Source organism: Bubalus kerabau, chromosome 7, assembly GCF_029407905.1.
Source record: "Bubalus kerabau isolate K-KA32 ecotype Philippines breed swamp buffalo chromosome 7, PCC_UOA_SB_1v2, whole genome shotgun sequence".
NCBI lineage: Eukaryota > Metazoa > Chordata > Mammalia > Artiodactyla > Bovidae > Bubalus > Bubalus kerabau.
In genome coordinates, this window is record NC_073630.1 from 88,260,703 (window position 1) to 88,273,627 (window position 12,925).

Here is a 12,925-nt window from a genome sequence, read left to right on the forward strand (position 1 = left end):
GGTCCAATTTTCTTCCATCTTTCAGAGATTCATGGAATAAGAAACTAATCTAGTACAAACAGAACATTAAATATTTCTGGACAGTGGAGAGATATTGAGCAGATTATGTAGACATGGACTTCACATCAGTCCAGCCAGAGCAGACATTTTGCACATTACAGATGGAATGGGACCAGCCTAACTTTGTTCAGAATAGGTTTTCTTTTGCTAAGAAGGCTTCTTATCTCTCCGTTCTCTGGAACTCTCTTTTCAGTTGCTTATATCTTTTCCTTTCTCCCTCACTTTTTGCTTCTCTTCTTTCCTCAGTTATGCATAAAGCCTCCTCACACAATCACTTTGCCTTCTTGTATTTCTTTTCTTTTGGATGATTTTGGTTTTGGTCACTGCCTCCTGTACAGTGTTACAAACTTCCATCTACAGTTCTTCAGACCAGATCTAATCCTTTGAATCTATTCATCACCTCCACTGTATAATCATAACGGATTTGATTTTGGTCATACTTGAATGGCCTAGTGGTTTTCCCTGCTGCTGCTGCTGCTGAGTCGCTTCAGTGGTGTCCGACTCTGTGTGACCCCATAGACGGCAATCAACAAGGCTCCTCCATCCCTGGGATTCTTCCAGGCAAGAATACTGGAGTGGGTTGCCATTTCCTTCTCCAATGCATGAAAGTGAAAAGTGAAAGCGAAGTCGCTCAGTCGTGTCCGACTCTTAGCGACCCCATGGACTGCAGCCTACCAGGCTCCTCGGTCCATGGGATTCTCCAGGCAAGAGTACTGGAGTGGGGTGCCATTTCCTTCTCCGGTGGTTTTCCCTAGTTTCTTCCATTTAAGCCTGGATTTTGAATAAGGAGCTCATGATCTGAGCCACAGTCAACTCCAGGTCTTGTTTTGCTGACTGTATGAAGCTTCTCCATATCCAGGTGCAAAGAATATAATCAATCTGATTTCGGTGTTAACCATCTGGAGATGTCCATGTGTAGAGTTGTCTCTTGTGTTGTTGGAAGATGATGTTTGCTATAACCAACATGTTATCTTGACGAATCTCTGTTAGCCTTTGCTCTGCTTCATGTAGTACTCCAAGGCCAAATTGCCTGTTACTTCAGGCATCTCTTGACTTCCTACTTTTGCATTCCAATCCCCTATGATGAAAAGGACATCTTTTTTTTTGGTGTCAGTTCTAGAAGTTTTTGGAGGTCTTCATAGAACCATTCAACTTCAGCTTCTTTGACCTTAGTGGTTGGGGCACGGATTTGGATTACTGTGATGTTGAAGGATTTGCCTTGGAAACAAACTGAGATCATTCTGTAATTTTTGAGATTGCACCCAAGTACTAGGTTTTGAACTCTTTGTTGACTATGAGGGCTACTCCATTTCTTTTAAGAGATTCTTGGGCACAGTAGTAAATATAATGGTCATCTGAATTAAATTCACCCATCCATTTTATTAATAGTTCACTGATTCCTAAGATGCTAGTGTTCACTCTTGTCATCTCCTGCTTGAAAAGTGAAAGTGTTAATCGTTCAATCATGTCCAACTCTTTGCGACTTTATAGACTGTAGCCCACCAGACTCTTCTGTCTATGGGAGTCTCCAGACAAAAATCCTGGAGTGGGTTGCCATTTCCTTTTCCAGGGGTTCTTCCTGACCCAGGGATCGAACCCAGGTCTCCTACATTGTAGGCAGATTCTTTACTATCTGACCCACAAGGGAAGCCCTATCTCCTGCTTGACCGCATCCAATTTACCTTGATTCATGTACCTAACATTCCAGGTTCCTATGCAATATTGTTCTTTACAGTGTCAGACTTTACTTTCACCCTCAGACATAGCCACAACTAAGCATCATTTCCACTTTGGCCCAGCTGCTTCATTTTTCTCTGGAGCTGTAAGTGATTGCTCTCCACTCCTCCCCAGTAGCATGTTGGACACCTTCAGATCTGAGGGGCTTATATTCTGGTGTCATATATTTTTGCCTTTTCATACTATTAATGGGGTTCTTGAGGCAAGAATATTGGAGTGGGTTGCCATTTACCCCTCTAGTGGACCACATTTTGTCAGAACTCTTCACTATGATCATCCATCTTGGATGGCCCAGCATGATATGGCTCATAGCTTCATTGAGTTACACAAACCCTTTCGCTACAACAAGGCAGTGATCCATGCAGGGGACTCTTCTCCCTTGTTGTCTCTTTATACATATGCAGAGCTGGGTGCTGGTAGTTGTTAGGAGAGCAAATCTTTTGACTTCATAGGGTGTCTACCCCTACCAGAGGGCCATGACTGTCCCCAGTTTTTGGCATCACTTTGGAGATTTCAATAGGAAGTTCACTCTAAAGCTGAAGCTCCAGTACTTTGGCCACCTGATGTGAAGAGCTGATTCACTGGAAAGGACCATGATGCTGGGAAAGATTAAAGTCAGGAGAAGGGAGCTACAGAGGATGAGATGGTTAGATAGCATTACTGACTCAATGGACATGAATTTGAAAAATCTCTGGGAGACAGTGAAGGAAAGGAAAGCCTGGTATGCTTCAGTCCATAAGGTCACAAAGAGTCAGACATGTCTTAGTGACTGAACAATAGCAATTCTTTATCAAGAGCCACTTTCTTTCTTTCTTTTTGGATGTACTGGGTGGCTGCCATTGTTACGGGACACAGGCCCTAGGACTCGGGGACTTCAGTAGTGTGGCTTTCAGGCCCTAGAGCACAGATTCAGTAGTTGTGATGCAAGGGCTTAGTTCCTCCACAGCATGTGGGATCCTCCCAAATGAGGGATTGAAATCATGTCTTCTGCATTGGTAGTGGATTTTTTAAATCACTAAACCACCAGGGAAGCCCAATCTGTCACTTTGTAGTGACAGATTTTTGTGTCTGTTGAATACCTGAAATGGAGGAGAAAAGGAGGCTAACAGTGGAAAAATAAAAGTCCAGATACAAGACAGTCTTTTGCTTAAGTAACCTTAAGGTCAGGACTATACATCTGTAGAAGAGCATACAAAGGGTAGGCACAGGGCTTTCTTCATTTGTTTTCTCACTCAGCTCTATTACTCAGCCCTGATTAACTGTGCGTCAACACAGCCTATCCTTCTATCTCCACCTTAGAGGAGTTCATCATTGCTTGGGTGTGTTTGTTTCCGAATTTCTCAATGGGAAATAAGTGTTGCATCATATTCACTCAATCAAGATGGTTTCAGAGCAAATGCCAATGTCACCACCACTATGCCATTCTTTTGCCGAGAAACAATAAAGAAAAAATAAAGTTAAATTTTTTGACTGATATAGTCTTTTAATGATAAAGTAATCAAAATAATCAGTTCACTATAAATATTAAATTAAATTTTAATCCAGTTAGCCCATATACTTCTTTAAAAAATGCATTATAGTTAAATACTGTATAGAGTTCTGCGGAGAAGAAAATGGTAACCCACTCCAGTATTCTTGCCTAGAGAATCCCATGGACAGAGGAGCCTGGCAGGCTACTCTCCACCGGGTCACAAGAGTCAGACATGACTTAACAACTAAACCACCACCACCATACAGAGTTCTGAGGTTAGTAACTAGAATGATTAATTGTTTTCTCAACCAGGAAGGCACAGGAGGAGAGGCCAATACCAATGGTTCGAAGCTCCACCTGTTAAGAGATGGTGTTAAGGGAAAAGAAAGAATAGAGCAACTGATTCTGCTTGGCAAAGATTTCACAGAAGACCAGTGAAAAAGTGAAAGTGTTAGTTATTTAGTTGTATCCAACTCTATGCGACCCCGTGGGCTGTAGCTCACCAGGCTCCTCAGTCCATGAATTCTCCAGGCAAGAATACTGGAGTGTGTAGCCATTCCCTTCTCCAGGTGAGTTCCTGATCCAGGGATTGAACCTGGGTCTCCTCCATTGTAAGGAGATTCTTTACCAGCTGAGCCACCACAGAAGGCCAAGGACTCACCAATGATTAAGATGTGATCAAGATAACAAAGAAATTTCATTACTGGAAGAAGCAACATGAGTAAAAAGTACCAAGACTTGAATAAAATTCCAAACACACGTGAAAGATGCTCACCAAAAAAGTTCAGGCTGAAAAGAATACAATTAGTTTTCTAATTTCCACCCCAAAGTAATCAAAGTCTTTGTGCTCATTCCTTCTTGCTAAATCAGTGTAGTAAGTGTACGAAGCAAACCCTAGAAACAATTTCCTGCTTTTGACTATCCCCTTACTTCTAAGAAGCCACTCTCTGTGGTTAAACAAGAGCAAGTCTTCATTAAAATATAGAAAACTACTACCAAGACACTCCTTCCTTGTCTCCCAAATCATACTGCATCATGTTTTTGGAACATATTCCTGAGCCACTTAAGGAGCCCTGCTCTGAGCATCACAGGACACAATACTTCATAAAACATGCACTTCTTAGCTCCTTTTATAATTGTCTATACATTACTGGTGTCTCTGATAACAGTGGATTGTGTCCTTTCTTTTAACTACACTATTCCCAAAGCCCAGCTAAGTGCCAGACACATAGTTCAGCTCAGTTCAGTTTAGTTCAGTCACTCAGTCATGTCCAATTCTTTGCAACCTCAAGGACAGCAGCATGCCAGGCTTCCCTGGCCATCACCAACTCCCAGAGCTTGTTCAAATAATGTCTATCAAGTCGGTAATGCCATCCAATCATCTCATCCTCTGTCGTCCACTTCTCTTCCTGCCTTCACTCTTTCCCAGCATCAAGGTCTTTTCCAATGAGTCAGATCTTCACATTAAGTGTCCTAAGTACTGGAGTTTCAGCTTTAGCATTGGCCCTTCCAATGAATATTCAGGACCGATCTGCTTTAGAATTGACTGGTTGGATCTCCTTGCAGTCCAAGGCACTCTCAAGAGTCTTTTCCAACACCACAGTTCAAAAGCATCAATTCTTCAGCACTCAGCTTTCTTTATTGTCCAACTCTCACATCCACACATGACTACCACAGAAACCATAGCTTTGACTACATGGACCTTTGTCAGCAAGGTAAGGTCTCTGCTTTTTAATATGCTGTCTAGGAATGGCACCCCACTCCAGTACTCTTGCCTGGAAAATCCCATGGATGGAGGAGCCTGGTAAGCTGCAGTCCATGGGATCACTGAGGGTCAGACACGACTGAACGACTTCACTTTCACTTTTCACTTTCATGCATTGGAGAAGGAAATGGCACCCCACTCCAGTGTTCTTGCCTGGAGAATCCCAGGGACGGGATTCTCCCTGGTGGGCTGCCATCTCTGGGGTCACACAGAATCGGACACGACTGAGGCGACTTAGCAGCAGCAGCAGCAGCAGGATGGTCATAGCTTTTCTTTCAAAGAGCAAGCGTCTTTTAATTTCATGGCTGCAGTCACCATCTGCAGTGATTTTGGAGCCCCCCAAAATAGAGTCTGTCATGGTATCTATTATTTTCACATCTATTTGCCATGAAGTGATGGGATCAGATGCCATGATCTTAGTTTTTTGAATATTGAGTTTTAAACTATCTCTCTCCTCTTTCATTTTCATCAAGAGACTCTTGAGTTCCTCTTTGCTTTCTGCCATAAGGGTAGTGTCACCTTCGTATCTGAAGTTATTGATATTTCTCCTGGCAATCATGATTCCAGCTTGTTCTTCATCCAGCCCAGCATTTTGCATGATGTAAATTAAATAAGCAGGGTGACGATATATAGCCTTGACATATTCCTTTCTCAATTTGGAACTGGTTCATTGTTCCATGTCCAGTTCTGACTGTTGCTTCTTGACCTGCATACAGATTTCTCAGGAGGCAGGTCAGGTGGTCTGCTATCTCTTTAAACATTTCCCGCAGTTTGTCATGATCCACCCAGTCAAAGGCTTTGGCATAGTCAGTAAAGCAGAAGTAAATGTTTTTCTGGAATTCTCTTGTTTTTTCTATGATCCAGAGGGTGTTGGCAATTTGATCTCTGGTTCCTCTGCATTTCTAAATCCAGCTTGAACATCTGGAAGTTCTCGGTTCATGTACTGTTGAAGCCTGGCTTGGAGAATTTTGAGCATTACCTTGTTATGTTTTTGTGTGAGATGGGTGCAGTTGGCGGTAGTTTGAATATTCTTTGCTATTGTCTTTCTTTGGGATTGGAATGAAAACTGACCTTTTCCATTCCTGTGGCCACTGCTGAGTTTTCCAAATTTGCTGGCATATTGAGTGCAGCACTTTCACAGCATCATCTTTTAGGATTTGAAATACCTCAGCTGGAATTCTATCACCTTCATTAGCTTTGTTCATAGTGATGCTTCCTAAGGCCCACTTGATTTCACATTCCAGGATGTCTGACTCTAGGTGAGTGATCACATCATTCTGGTTATCTGGGTCATTAAGATCTTTTGTGTATAGTTCCTATGTGTATTCTTGCCACCTGTTCTTAATAGCTTCTGTTTCTGTTAGGTCCATACAGTTTTTGCCCTCAATTGTGCCCGTCTTTGCATGAAATGTTCCCTAAGTATCTCTGATTTCCTTGAAGAGATCTCTAGTCTTTCCCATTCTACTGTTTGTTTTTTGTTTTTTTGTTTTTTTTTTTTTCCTATTTCTTTGCATTTGTCACTTAGGAAGGCTTTCTTATCGCTCTTTGTTATTCTTTGGAACTCTGCATTCAGATGCAGACACATAGTTGGTGCTCAGTAAATATCTATTAGATGAAAACGTATCTTCTCCCTTGTGTTTTCGTACATCTAAAATCTTCTTGCAGGGTACTGGGCCAGACCTGGCCAAGCTGAGTCAGTAGGGCTGACAACTAAGGATTAGGTCCTAGGGTAGGTCACACCAGCTGAGGTTCCTGTGGGGAAAAGCAAGAACACTGATATCAAAGAGAATGCACTTAAAGAGAATGCACTTTCAAAATCAAGGAAACAAAGAGGGGAGAATCAGGATTTTAAATGTAGAGAGAAGCCTAGGCTGTGCCTCTCAAACTGGGGATCTTGTGTTCGCAGGTGTATTTGTCAAGCTGCCTTGGAAGCCTGGAAGCCATAATACCAACATGTACCATCTCTCTACAGTATCAAATTTATTCAATGGTGAGTAATTTAGAAATTCCATTTCTATTAAACATAGCCTAAAATGCACATCGGAGAAGGCAATGGCACCCCACTCCAGTACTCTTGCCTGGAAAATCCCATGGATGGAGGAGCCTGGAAGGCTGCAGTCCATGGGGTCGCTGAGGGTCGGGCACGACTGAGCGACTTCACTTTCACTTTTTACTGTCATGAATTGGAGAAGGAAATGGCACCCCACTCCAGTGTTCTTGCCTGGAGAATCCCAGGGACTGGGAAGCCTGGTGGGCTGCTATCTATGGGGTCGCACAGAGTTGGACACTACTGAAGCGACTTAGCAGCAGCAGCAGCAGCAGCAAAATGCACATCTTCACAGATTTTAAAAGTAAAAATGAGATTTCAAAATAACTCTATGCTTTCAAGTGAGCCATTTTAATCTGTATGCCAAGTTCCTAGAGTCATGTGCTTTTCCTCTTGATACTGGGGATGCTGCAGCATGAATTTCTGAGAAGCATAGATAGGGTAAGAAACTGAGCAATACCAAACTCTCAAAGAAATACATTGGGCACAATTTGAGAAAGATCTTGAGCACCTGACAAGAGCAATACTGGGCTCTCCTTACCTAATCTTACTGATTTGCATAAAGGTGAATTCTATGGATTAGAGAAAATGATAAGTAGGTGATTAGATCTTCTTTTTAACTAAAACCAACTTTTTTCTTATTATAAAAATAATATATAAAACAAGATTCATCACAAGTTGATAATTATTGAAGCTAGGTGATGGATACTTGAGGGTTCATTATACTATTTCCTGTGTTTTGGGGTTGATTTGAAAGTTTTCCACACTAAAAGGTTAATGAGACAACAACAGCACATACTTAATTATAGAAGACTACAACATACAGGCAAGCAAAAGGAACAAATGTAAAACAAATGTAATTCCAAGGCCCAATACTTTCATAATGTGGGGTTAATTTTCTATTCTATTCAAAGACATTAGATAGATAGATATATTTTTTAATTGTATCAGACTTTCCAAATGCAAATGATCCTATATTCCATTGAATAATACTCTTATTAGGGAAACTGACCTTAGCTTAGTGAGTGAGTCTGACTATGAAGAAAGTCACATTCCCTTTCCCTATGAGCTTAGAAATCTGAATATGATGCAGTTCTAGCCAATGATAAATTAGGAGGTGGTTGCTAGAGACTTTTAGAGAGATTCCTCTTTGGTCTTTATAGCAAGTGATAGTCTGTCATTCTCTCCTTCTCCCTCTGAATGTGAATGAGGAATCAACTTCTTTCAATTATTTTGGGAGCCAGATGGAGGATAAAGCAGATATTTTGAGTGAGAGAGCAAAGAGAAGTAAACTAGTTCCATGTTAACATTGTTAGGTCACTGAATCAACAACCTGAAAGCCTTCTCTATCTCTGGTCTAGATCAATTGGATGCTGCTGCTGATGCTAAGTCGCTTCAGTCGTGTCCGACTCTGTGCGACCCCATAGACGGCAGCCCACCAGGCTTCCCTGTCCCTGGGATTCTCCAGGCAAGAACACTGGAGTGGTTTGCCATTTCCTTCTCCAATGCATGAAAGTGAAAAGTAAAAGGGAAGTCGCTCAGTCGTGTCCAACTCTTAGCAACCCCATGGACTGCAGTCTACCAGGCTCCTCTGTCCATGGGATTTTCCAGGCAAGAGTACTGGAGTGGGGTGCCATTGCCTTCTCCAGACCAATTGGATAAACACATCTAATAATTGCAATAAATAAATATATCATTTTAAATTCATTTTGGGAACTCTCCTGGTGGTCCAATGGCTAAGACTCCACGCTTCCAATTCAAGGGGCCCAGATTAAATTCCTGGTCAGGGCACTAGTCCCACATACCACAGCTAAGAGTTCCCATGACACAACTAAAGATCCCACATGCTACAACAAAGATCAAAGATCCTGCTGGCCACAGGGAAGAACTGGTGCAGCCAAACAAATAGATAAATAAAAATACAATATTTTAAAAATAAACAAATTAATTCATTTTGAGTTGGATGTTCTATTACTTGCTGCCAAAACTATCCTAACTCACACATTCAATTTAGTCTTTGTGTCTACTTAAGGATATATATATGGCAAGCCACTCCAGTACTCTTGCCTAGAAAATCCCATGGATGGAGGAGCCTGGTAGGCTGCAGTCCATGGGGTCGCGAAGAGTTGGACACGACTGAGCGACTTCACTTTCACTTTTCACTTTCACACATTGGAGAAGGAAATGGCAAACCACTCCAGTGTTCTTGCCTGGAGAATCCCAGGGACAGGGAAGCCTGGTGGGCTGCCGTCTATGGGGTCGCACAGAGTCGGACACGACTGAAGCGACTTAGCAGTAGCAGCAGCAAGGATATATCATGAACATCTTCCCATGTCAATAAATTCAATTCTATAGCATCGTGTTTTTTTCTTTGGCCTAGCTGTGTGGCTAGCAGTCTCAGGTTTTATGGTGATGGGATTAGTTTCTGGGTGGTCTTTGACCAATTATTTTAATTCAGAGTCTTTACTGGTGGCACACCTATCACTCAGCCAAGATGGATGCTTGCGAGAGGGATTCTAGGAAGTGGAAGGACACGTGGTGTCTCCTTTTGACCTTTCCCGAACTCTTCCAGTTGGTGGTGGCTTATTAGTTCCTTATTCCTTATCAGGATCTCCTGTCATAAAACAACTCATGCTAATGGTTACTATGGTGCCTGGCCAGGGTGGGCGGTTTCAATCAGTGTGCTTCCCCTAACAACTCCCCCCTGAGAGACTTCATACTCAAGATACTTCTTGGGAATTGGGGTGGAGGTCTCTTTCTTCTGTAACTTCTTCCTGCTGTGCATGGGCATAGGCCTGCCTAGCAGAGCAGAAATCTCTCTCTACCAGATCTAAGTCAAGGTATTTTTTGCCTGAAACCAGCATTCACCCTTGTAATAACAGCAATTTAGTTTGAAACTGTTGGCCCCTTTCAGAGATGAAATAGACAGGGGCCAAACAGGAGACCTAACAGGATGGTCATCTCTGGTCCCCAGAAACAGAAGGCAACTTTTGGGGTGAGGGCTGCAGGGTTTGTGACCCCTTTTACTTGGTTGGTGGTGAGGCAACAGAGCTGTGCTCCAGGAATCTTGTGTTCAGTCTGAAGTTACCATCCTCCACCTGGGCGGGGGCTCCAGTTCTAAAGAAGACCTCAAAGACATTGCTATGCATATTTCTTTGAGTAGGAACCCTGGCGCTGTCTGGAGGCTGTACCAACATTTGATTGCTTCTCTTGTTTCCGTATCCCCTCCCTCCCCATTAGCAATTGTTTGAATCTACCCTTTGGAACTAAGGGAAGGTCAAGGAGGCTGAATGAAGCCTATATCCTAGAGACAAATAATGGAGAACACAGAACAGATCTCTACTCCAGAGCCCCACAGAGTTCTACTCAGTTTTAATTTAGGGAATTAGGCAACTATGACTGTGATAACTTCCTGTCAAAATGGAGCATAGGACTGCCTCAGCTTGCAGTATAGACACTGAATTGGAAGTATTTCTGAGTTCCAAGTCCTAGATCTGAGCCTTGTATGATTAAAATCTCAATCCCTTGGTCTGCCATTTTGGTGTAACAGACCCAGTTAGAAGTAGTTGGAGGAGTAATAACTGGAATTTAGTAGACAAAATAAATCTTATTTCTTTTTAGAAGAATAGGTCTGAAACCCAGTCTGGACCTGGCACTTCAGGGAGACTTGTAGCCAGGTAGCCAGTTGCCTAGTTTTATAAAAAGTAAGGTTGCTGTTACTAGCTTCCAGCAGACATTGTTTTGAGAATGGTGGCATTCAAGCCTGACATGACTCAGAAAACTCAAATCTTTAGCAATACAAGGTCTAATCTGAAAGTACACCCATAGCATCACCTAGTTATTTCCCAGGATATCTGAACCATAGCTACTCTATTTTGACTCTTAATTGTAAACTTTTCCTTAATAGCCAAAGCAGATTTCACCGTTAATGATGTCAGTGTTTCTCTAGGTATGAGAAGATGCAAGAATTGGGACTCATAAAATCTTCTCCTGAAAAGATCTAACTATCTGAAGGCCTGTTCTGCCAGTTTTTCCCAGAGCACAGAGTGCCTCATTCCTGATTTTCACCCTGAACTCCTTTCAGGAGCGTTGAAAGTCAGCAGTTGCAGCGGCCATGATTTAATCTTTGTAGATGTAGATGGCAAGCGTCAGTCTTCAGTTGGCAGAGCCCCTTTTTGCTCATAAACTTGGCCATGCTTTTGAGGGGGCATTTAATGACCATTTTATTCCATGGTGCTGAGAATGTCTGTTCTCAGGTTTGGCAAAGATTTTGTTGACAGGCCACTCAATGTGCTGTTACTGGACTAGGCCATAAAACAGTATCCAAAATTATCTGGACCACCTGTCTTACTAGCCTCTTGGTCCAGGAAAATATTCACTCTTGTTGCTTCTTCCCATATCTAGAGTTACACTGTTACGATCATCGATCTCATATGGGACTATACATTATTCTATTAGAAGCCTCAGACACACATTTGACAGTGTAAGAAACAGTAATTTTGTAAAACATGTGAAATACAAATAACATTAGTAAACACTAGCAGCATTAGTAAAGTCACAAGTAAGACAAATTAAGAGCTTCCATTAGACGTAGCCCAGTATATCTCAGGTCATCTGACTTAGTCTACTCTGTAGAATTTTTATCTTCCAGGGAAATTGTATATTGGCACCACCGTCTATAAGGCACATAGCCCAGTTTTCTAGTGTTACTAGACTGATTATCCTTAGTATGATTTAATTGTTTCCAACACAGAGGAGACTTTAAACCTAAATTACCATGGCCTGGTGTTATCTATATAAATCCATCCCATAATTGTGGGAGATTTTTTCCTCCTTTGCTGAAACTTTTCTTGTTGCTCTGATTGAGCTTGAGTAATAGAAAAAGGCTCAAATTTATGGCCAGAGTCAGAGCAGGCATTATTAATTGGCCCAGTGAGGGGATCCCATCTAGTAATATCACAGTGACCTGAATATGACTATAATTTTTTTTTAAGTAAATTTTCTCAGGGCCAACCAGTTAGAGTCTTGTAGTACAGAAATTTATCAAGGTAACCCAGAAGTAGACACAGGTAATTGGCCACAAACCCAAAAACTGAATTGATTTCTAAAACTAGCATAGAATCAGGCCTATGATAGAAAAGCATTTGATTTATATGCAAAGGTCTAAGAAGTCAAGAAAACATAAATGATCATATGAATCAGGTCCAGCATCTTGGGCAAGCTGTCTACCTCTGATGTCATCGTCTTCTCATCCTGGTGTAATGTAGTTTCTCCTCTGTTTGAGCATAATTTTAAGGTGAGATCAGGTCAGCTGTCTTTTCTATAGATTAATCCAGTGTAGGGGCCTTTGGAAGTGGGAATAATCTAAGAGTTAATTTCTCTTCAATTTCACTGTGCATGAGCTAGTTAAGAGTACCTGATAAAAAAAGTCCTTCCATCCAGGTTGGAGACAGTCCCTTCAATTATGTCTTTTTCTAGTTCTAGTTGCAGGTCATGGGGCATCTGATCTTCATCCAAAGATAGATTATTGAGATAAGCTTCAGAAACAAACTTAGGATGTTCTTTAAGAATTCAATTAAATTTTACATTAATATTACATAACAGCAAAGAATTATCCAAGAAATGAGTCTTACAACCTCCATTGGTAGACCTCCATTAACAAACTGGGATTTAACATTTATAAAAACATCTTTTTCTCCCTAAAATTACCCTCATTTGTTATCAAATATAACCAAATTAAGGCTAGCTTGTTTGCTAAATAGGTCTGTTCTCACTAATTTTGGTCTGATGATTTATATAACCATAATTGATTATAGACTTTTTATTTTGCTGAAACATTTATAGA